The sequence below is a fragment of the Mytilus galloprovincialis genome, chromosome 10, assembly GCF_965363235.1.
Source record: "Mytilus galloprovincialis chromosome 10, xbMytGall1.hap1.1, whole genome shotgun sequence".
Classification (NCBI taxonomy): Eukaryota; Metazoa; Mollusca; class Bivalvia; order Mytilida; family Mytilidae; genus Mytilus; species Mytilus galloprovincialis.
In genome coordinates this window covers 27,035,161-27,043,180 of record NC_134847.1, presented here as the reverse complement: position 1 = coordinate 27,043,180, position 8,020 = coordinate 27,035,161, and the positions used below count along the sequence as shown (strand labels likewise).

Genomic DNA, 8,020 nt, shown 5'->3' with positions numbered 1-8,020 from the left:
ATTTGGTCTTAAATCAATTTCTTTTATTAAAATTTCGATTCGAATGCGGCATTTTTTAATTAGAATTGATATTAATTGTAAATTAAGTGTCGCTGATTTGAAATTTGACATAAAACACATCACATTAATTTCAATAGCCAAAAAATATTCCCCATTTTAAAGCTGATACTAATTTATAATTTTCATTTGTTACAGATACCCATATATGTTCCACTCCAACGAGAGGGATTTCATGGAAGATAACGCACCAGGATGAGTCACATGTTAGTATTTGCTCATTAAAATTGTACTTGAAACTATGTTTTACTGTAACGATAGCTTAGAATTTTATGACAAATTTGGTCTTAAATCAATTTCTTTTATTAAAATTTCGATTCGAATGCGGCATTTTTTAATTAGAATTGATATTAAATGTAAATTAAGTGTCGCTGATTTAAAATTTGACATAAAACACATCACATTAATTTCAATAGCCAAAAAATATTCCCCATTTTAAAGCTGATACTAATTTATAATTTCTTTTTGTTACAGATACCCATATATGTTCCACTCCAACGATGGATTTCATGGAAGATAACGCACCAGGATGAGTCACATGTTAGTATTTGCTCATTAAAATTGTACTCGAAACTATGTTTTACTGTAACAAAAGCTTAGAATTTTATGACAAATTTGGTCTTAAATCAATTTCTTTTATTAAAATTTCGATTCGAATGCGGCATTTTTTAATTAGAATTGATACTAATTGTAAATTAAGTGTCACTGATTTAAAATTTGACATAAAACACATCACATTAATTTCAATAGCCAAAAAATATTATTCATTTTAAAGCTGATACTAATTTATAATTTCTTTTTGTTACAGATACCCATATATGTTCCACTCCAACGAGAGGGATTTCATGGAAGATAACGCACCAGGATGAGTCACATGTTAGTATTTGGTCATTAAAATTGTACTCGAAACTATGTTTTACTGTTACAATAGCTTAGAATTTTATGACCAATTTGGTCTTAAATCAATTTCTTTTATTAAAATTTCGGTTCGAATGCGGCATTTTTTAATTAGAATTGATAGTAATTGTAAATTAAGTGTTGCTGATTTAAAATTTTACATAAAACACATCACATTAATTTCAATAGCCAAAAAATATTCCCCATTTTAAAGCTGATACTAATTTATAATTTGCTTTTGTTACAGATACCCATATATGTTCCACTCCAACGAGGGATTTCATGGAAGATAATGCACCAGGATGAGTCACATGTTAGTATTTGCTCATTAAAATTGTACTTGAAACTATGTTTTACTGTAACAATAGCTTAGAATTTTATGACAAATTTGGTCTTAAATCAATTTCTTTTATTAAAATTTCGATTCGAATGTGGCATTTTTTAATTAGAATTGATAGTAATTGTAAATTAAGTGTCGCTGATTTAAAATTTGACATAAAACACATCACATTAATTTCAATAGCCAAAAAATATTCCCCATTTTAAAGCTGATACTAATTTATAATTTCCTTTTGTTACAGATACCCATATATGTTCCACTCCAACGAGAGGGATTTCATGGAAGATAACGCACCAGGATGAGTCACATGTTAGTATTTGCTTATTAAAATTGTACTCGAAACTATGTTTTACTGTAACAATAGCTTAGAATTTTATGACAAATTTGGTCTTAAATCAATTTCTTTTATTAAAATTTCGATTGAATGTTGCATTTTTAAATTAGAATTGATAGTAATTGTAAATCAAGTGTCGCTGATTTAAAATTTGACATAAAACACATCACATTAATTTCAATAGCCAAAAAATCTTCCCCATTTTAAAGCTGATACTAATTTATAATTTGCTTTTGTTACAGATACCCATATATGTTCCACTCCAACGAGAGGGATTTCATGGAAGATAACGCACCAGGATGAGTCACATGTTAGTATTAGCTCATTAAAATTGTACTTGAAACTATGTTTTACTGTAACGATAGCTTAGAATTTTATGACAAATTTGGTCTTGAATCAATTTCTTTTATTAAAATTTCGATTCGAATGCGGCATTTTTTAATTAGAATTGATAGTAATTGTAAATTAAGTGTTGCTGATTTAAAATTTGACATAAAACACATCACATTAATTTCAATAGCCAAAAAATCTTTCCCATTTTAAAGCTGATACTAATTTATAATTTCCTTTTGTTACAGAAACCCATACATGTTCCACTCCAACGAGAGGGATTTCATGGAGGATAACGCACCAGGATGAGTCACATGTTAGTATTTGCTCATTAAAATTGTACTTGAAACTATGTTTTACTGTAACAATAGCTTAGAATTTTATGACAAATTTGGTCTTGAATCAATTTCTTTTATTAAAATTTCGATTCGAATGCGGCATTTTTTAATTAGAATTGATAGTAATTGTAAATTAAGTGTTGCTGATTTAAAATTTGACATAAAACACATCACATTAATTTCAATAGCCAAAAAATCTTTCCCATTTTAAAGCTGATACTAATTTATAATTTCCTTTTGTTACAGATACCTATATATGTTCCACTCCAACGAGAGGGATTTCATGGAAGATAACGCACCAGGATGAATCACATGTTAGTTTTTGCTTATTAAAATTGTACTTGAAACTATGTTTTACTGTAACAATAGCTTAGAATTTTATGACAAATTTGGTGTAAATCAATTTCTTTTATTAAAATTTCGATTCGAATGCGGCATTTTTTAATTAGAATTGATAGTAATTGTAAATTAAGTGTTGCTGATTTAAAATTTGACATAAAACACATCACATTAATTTCAGTAGCCAAAAAATATTCCCCATTTTAAAGCTGATACTAATTTATAATTTTCTTTTGTTACAGATACCCATATATGTTCCACTCCAACGAGAGGGATTTCATGGGAGATAACGCACCAGGATGAGTCACATGTTAGTATTTCCTCATTAAAATTGTACTTGAAACTATGTTTTACTGTAACAATAGCTTAGAATTTTATGACAACTTTGGTCTTAAATCAATTTCTTTTATTAAAATTTCGATTCGAATGCGGCATTTTTTAATTAGAATTGATAGTAATTGTAAATTAAGTGTCGCTGATTTAAAATTTGACATAAAACACATCACATTAATTTCAATAGCCAAAAAATCTTTCCCATTTTAAAGCTGATACTAATTTATAATTTCCTTTTCTTACAGATACCCATATATGTTCCACTCCAACGAGAGGGATTTCATGGAAGATAACGCTCTAGGATGAGTCGCATGTTAGTATTTGCTCATTAAAATTGTACTCGAAACTATGTTTTACTGTAACAATAGCTTATAATTTTATGACAAATTTGGTCTTAAATCAATTTCTTTTATTAAAATTTCGATTCGAATGCGGCATTTTTAAATTAGAATTGATAGTAATTGTAAATTAAGTGTCGCTGATTTAAAATTTGACATAAAACACATCAAATTAATTTCAATAGCCAAAAAATCTTCCCCATTTTAAAGCTGATACCAATTTATAATTTCCTTTTGTTACAGATACCCATATATGTTCCACTCCAACGAGAGGGATTTCATGGAAGATAACGCACCAGGATGAGTCACATGTTAGTTTTTGCTCATTAAAATTGTACTTGAAACTATGTTTTACTGTAACAATAGCTTAGAATTTTATGACAAATTTGGTCTTAAATCAATTTCTTTTATTAAAATTTCGATTCGATTGCGGCATTTTTTAATTAGAATTGATAGTAATTGTAAATTAAGTGTCGCTGATTTAAAATTTGACATAAAACATATCACATTAATTTCAATAGCCAAAAAATCTTTCCCATTTTAAAGCTGATACTAATTTATAATTTCCTTTTGTTACAGATACCCATATATGTTCCACTCCAACGAGAGGGATTTCATGGAAGATAACGCTCTAGGATGAGTCACATGTTAGTATTTGCTCATTAAAATTGTACTCGAAACTATGTTTTACTGTAACAATAGCTTAGAATTTTATGACAAATTTGGTCTTAAATCAATTTCTTTTATTAAAATTTCGATTCGAATGCGGCATTTTTAAATTAGAATTGATAGTAATTGTAAATTAAGTGTCGCTGATTTAAAATTTGACATAAAACACATCACATTAATTTCAATAGCCAAAAAATATTCCCCATTTTAAAGCTGATACTAATTTATAATTTCCTTTTGTTACAGATACCCATATATGTTCCACTCCAACGAGAGGGATTTCATGGAAGATAACGCACCAGGATGAGTCACAAGTTAGTTTTTGCTCATTAAAATTGTACTTGAAACTATGTTTTACTGTAACAATAGCTTAGAATTTTATGACAAATTTGGTCTTAAATCAATTTCTTTTATTAAAATTTCGATTCGAATGCGGCATTTTTTAATTAGAATTGATAGTAATTGTAAATTAAGTGTCGCTGATTTAAAATTTGACATAAAACACATCACATTAATTTCAATAGCCAAAAAATATTCCCCATTTTAAAGCCGATACTAATTTATAATTTCCTTTTGTTACAGATACCCATATATGTTCCACTCCAACGAGAGGGATTTCATGGAAGATAACGCACGAGGATGAGTCACATGTTAGTATTTGCTCATTAAAATTGTACTTGTAACTATGTTTTACTGTAACAATAGCTTAGAATTTTATGACAAATTTGGTCTTAAATCAATTTCTTTTATTAAAATTTCGATTCGAATGCGGCATTTTTTAATTAGAATTGATAGTAATTGTAAATTAAGTGTTGCTGATTTAAAATTTGACATAAAACATATCACATTAATTTCAATAGCCAAAAAATCTTTCCCATTTTAAAGCTGATACCAATTTATAATTTCCTTTTGTTACAGATACCCATATATGTTCCACTCCAACGAGAGGGATTTCATGGAAGATAACGCACCAGGATGAGTCACATGTTAGTATTTCCTCATTAAAATTGTACTTGAAACTATGTTTTACTGTAACGATAGCTTAGAATTTTATGACAAATTTGGTCTTAAATCAATTTCTTTTATTAAAATTTCGATTCGAATGCGGCATTTTTTAATTAGAATTGATAGTAATTGTAAATTAAGTGTCGCTGATTTAAAATTTGACATAAAACACATCACATTAATTTCAATAGCCAAAAAATATTCCCCATTTAAAAGCTGATACTAATTTATAATTTCCTTTTGTTACAGATACCCATATATGTTCCACTCCAACGAGGGATTTCATGGAAGATAACGCACCAGGATGAGTCACATGTTAGTATTTGCTCATTAAAATTGTACTTGAAACTATGTTTTACTGTAACAATAGCTTAGAATTTTATGACAAATTTGGTCTTAAATCAATTTCTTTTATTAAAATTTCGATTCGAATGCGGCATTTTTTAATTAGAATTGATAGTAATTGTAAATTAAGTGTCGCTGATTTAAAATTTGACATAAAACACATCACATTAATTTCAATAGCCAAAAAATATTCCCCATTTTAAAGCCGATACTAATTTATAATTTCCTTTTGTTACAGATACCCATATATGTTCCACTCCAACGAGAGGGATTTCATGGAAGATAACGCACGAGGATGAGTCACATGTTAGTATTTGCTCATTAAAATTGTACTCGTAACTATGTTTTACTGTAACAATAGCTTAGAATTTTATGACAAATTTGGTCTTAAATCAATTTCTTTTATTAAAATTTTGATTCGAATGCGGCATTTTTTAATTAGAATTGATAGTAATTGTAAATTAAGTGTTGCTGATTTAAAATTTGACATAAAACACATCACATTAATTTCAATAGCCAAAAAATATTCCCCATTTTAAAGCTGATACTAATTTATAATTTCCTTTTGTTACAGATACCCATATATGTTCCACTCCAACGATGGATTTCATGGAAGATAACGCACCAGGATGAGTCACATGTTAGTATTTGCTCATTAAAATTGTACTTGAAACTATGTTTTACTGTAACAATAGCTTAGAATTTTATGACAAATTTGGTCTTAAATCAATTTCTTTTATTAAAATTTCGATTCGAATGCGGCATTTTTTAATTAGAATTGATAGTAATTGTAAATTAAGTGTTGCTGATTTAAAATTTGACATAAAACACATCACATTAATTTCAATAGCCAAAAAATATTCCCCATTTTAAAGCTGATACTAATTTATAATTTCCTTTTGTTACAGATACCCATATATGTTCCACTCCAACGAGGGATTTCATGGAAGATAACGCACCAGGATGAGTCACATGTTAGTATTTGCTCATTGAAATTGTACTTGAAACTATGTTTTACTGTAACAATAGCTTAGAATTTTATGACAAATTTGGTCTTAAATCAATTTCTTTTATTAAAATTTCGATTCGAATGCGGCATTTTTTAATTAGAATTGATAGTAATTGTAAATAAAGTGTCGCTGATTTAAAATTTGACATAAAACACATTACATTAATTTCAATAGCCAAAAAATATTCCCCATTTTAAAGCTGATACTAATTTATAATTTCCTTTTGTTACAGATGCCCATATATGTTCCACTCCAACGAGGGATTTCATGGAAAATAACGCACCAGGATGAGTCACATGTTAGTATTTGCTCATTAAAATTGTACTCGAAACTATGTTTTACTGTAACAATAGCTTAGAATTTTATGACAAATTTGGTCTTAAATCAATTTCTTTTATTAAAATTTCGATTCGAATGCGGCATTTTTTACTTAGAATTGATAGTAATTGTAAATTAAGTGTCGCTGATTTAAAATTTGACATAAAACACATAACATTAATTTCAATAGCCAAAAAATCTGCCCCATTTTAAAGCTGATACTAATTTATAATTTCCTTTTGTTACAGATACCCATGTATGTTCCACTCCAACGAGAGGGATTTCATGGAAGATAACGCACCAGGATGAGTCACATGTTAGTTTTTGCTCATTAAAATTGTACTTGAAACTATGTTTTACTGTAACAATAGCTTAGAATTTTATGACAAATTTTGTCTTAAATCAATTTCTTTTATTAAAATTTCGATTCGAATGCGGCATTTTTTAATTAGAATTGATAGTAATTGTAAATTAAGTGTCGCTGGTTTAAAATTTGACATAAAACACATCACATTAATTTCAATAGCCAAAAAATATTCCCCATTTTAAAGCTGATACTAATTTATAATTTCCTTTTGTTACAGATACCCATATATGTTCCACTCCGAGGGATTTCATGGAAGATAACGCACCAGGATGAGTCGCATGTTAGTAAATAGCTTAGAATTTTATGACAAATTTGGTCTTAAATCAATTTCTTTTATTAAAATTTCGATTCGAATGTGGCATTTTTTAATTAGAATTGATAGTAATTGTAAATTAAGTGTCGCTGATTTAAAATTTGACATAAAACACATCACATTAATTTCAATAGCCAAAAAATATTCCCCATTTTAAAGCTGATACTAATTTATAATTTCCTTTTGTTACAGATACCCGTATATGTTCCACTCCAACGAGGGATTTCATGGAAGATAACGCACCAGGATGAGTCACATGTTAGTATTTGCTCATTGAAATTGTACTTGAAACTATGTTTTACTGTAACAATAGCTTAGAATTTGATGACAAATTTGGTCTTAAATCAATTTCTTTTATTAAAATTTCGATTCGAATGCGGCATTTTTTAATTAGAATTGATAGTAATTGTAAATTAAGTGTCGCTGATTTAAAATTTGACATAAAACACATCACATTAATTTCAATAGCCAAAAAATATTCCCCATTTAAAAGCTGATACTAATTTATAATTTCCTTTTGTTACAGATACCCATATATGTTCCACTCCAACGAGGGATTTCATGGAAGATAACGCACCAGGATGAGTCACATGTTAGTATTTGCTCATTAAAATTGTACTTGAAACTATGTTTTACTGTAACAATAGCTTAGAATTTTATGACAAATTTGGTCTTAAATCAATTTCT

At 28.2% G+C, this 8,020-nt stretch overlaps 2 long non-coding RNA genes across 3 annotated transcripts; both read left to right on the top strand.

Moving 5' to 3' along the window:
* The first annotated feature begins 1,784 nt into the window (after positions 1 to 1,784).
* On the top strand, positions 1,785 to 3,281 carry LOC143047296 (uncharacterized). Its single transcript, XR_012969486.1, has 3 exons — positions 1,785 to 1,938; positions 2,878 to 2,945; positions 3,214 to 3,281. It is a non-coding gene; the product is annotated as an uncharacterized LOC143047296 (long non-coding RNA).
* A 1,604-nt stretch (positions 3,282 to 4,885) lies between these two features.
* Positions 4,886 to 7,555, top strand: LOC143047295 (uncharacterized). 2 transcript variants are annotated; one of them, XR_012969485.1, is made up of 3 exons: positions 4,886 to 4,961; positions 6,902 to 6,969; positions 7,526 to 7,555. It is a non-coding gene; the product is annotated as an uncharacterized LOC143047295 (long non-coding RNA). The 2 variants fall into 2 exon arrangements; XR_012969484.1 differs by lacking the exon at positions 7,526 to 7,555 and adding an exon at positions 7,238 to 7,262.
* The last annotated feature ends 465 nt before the right edge of the window (positions 7,556 to 8,020 follow it).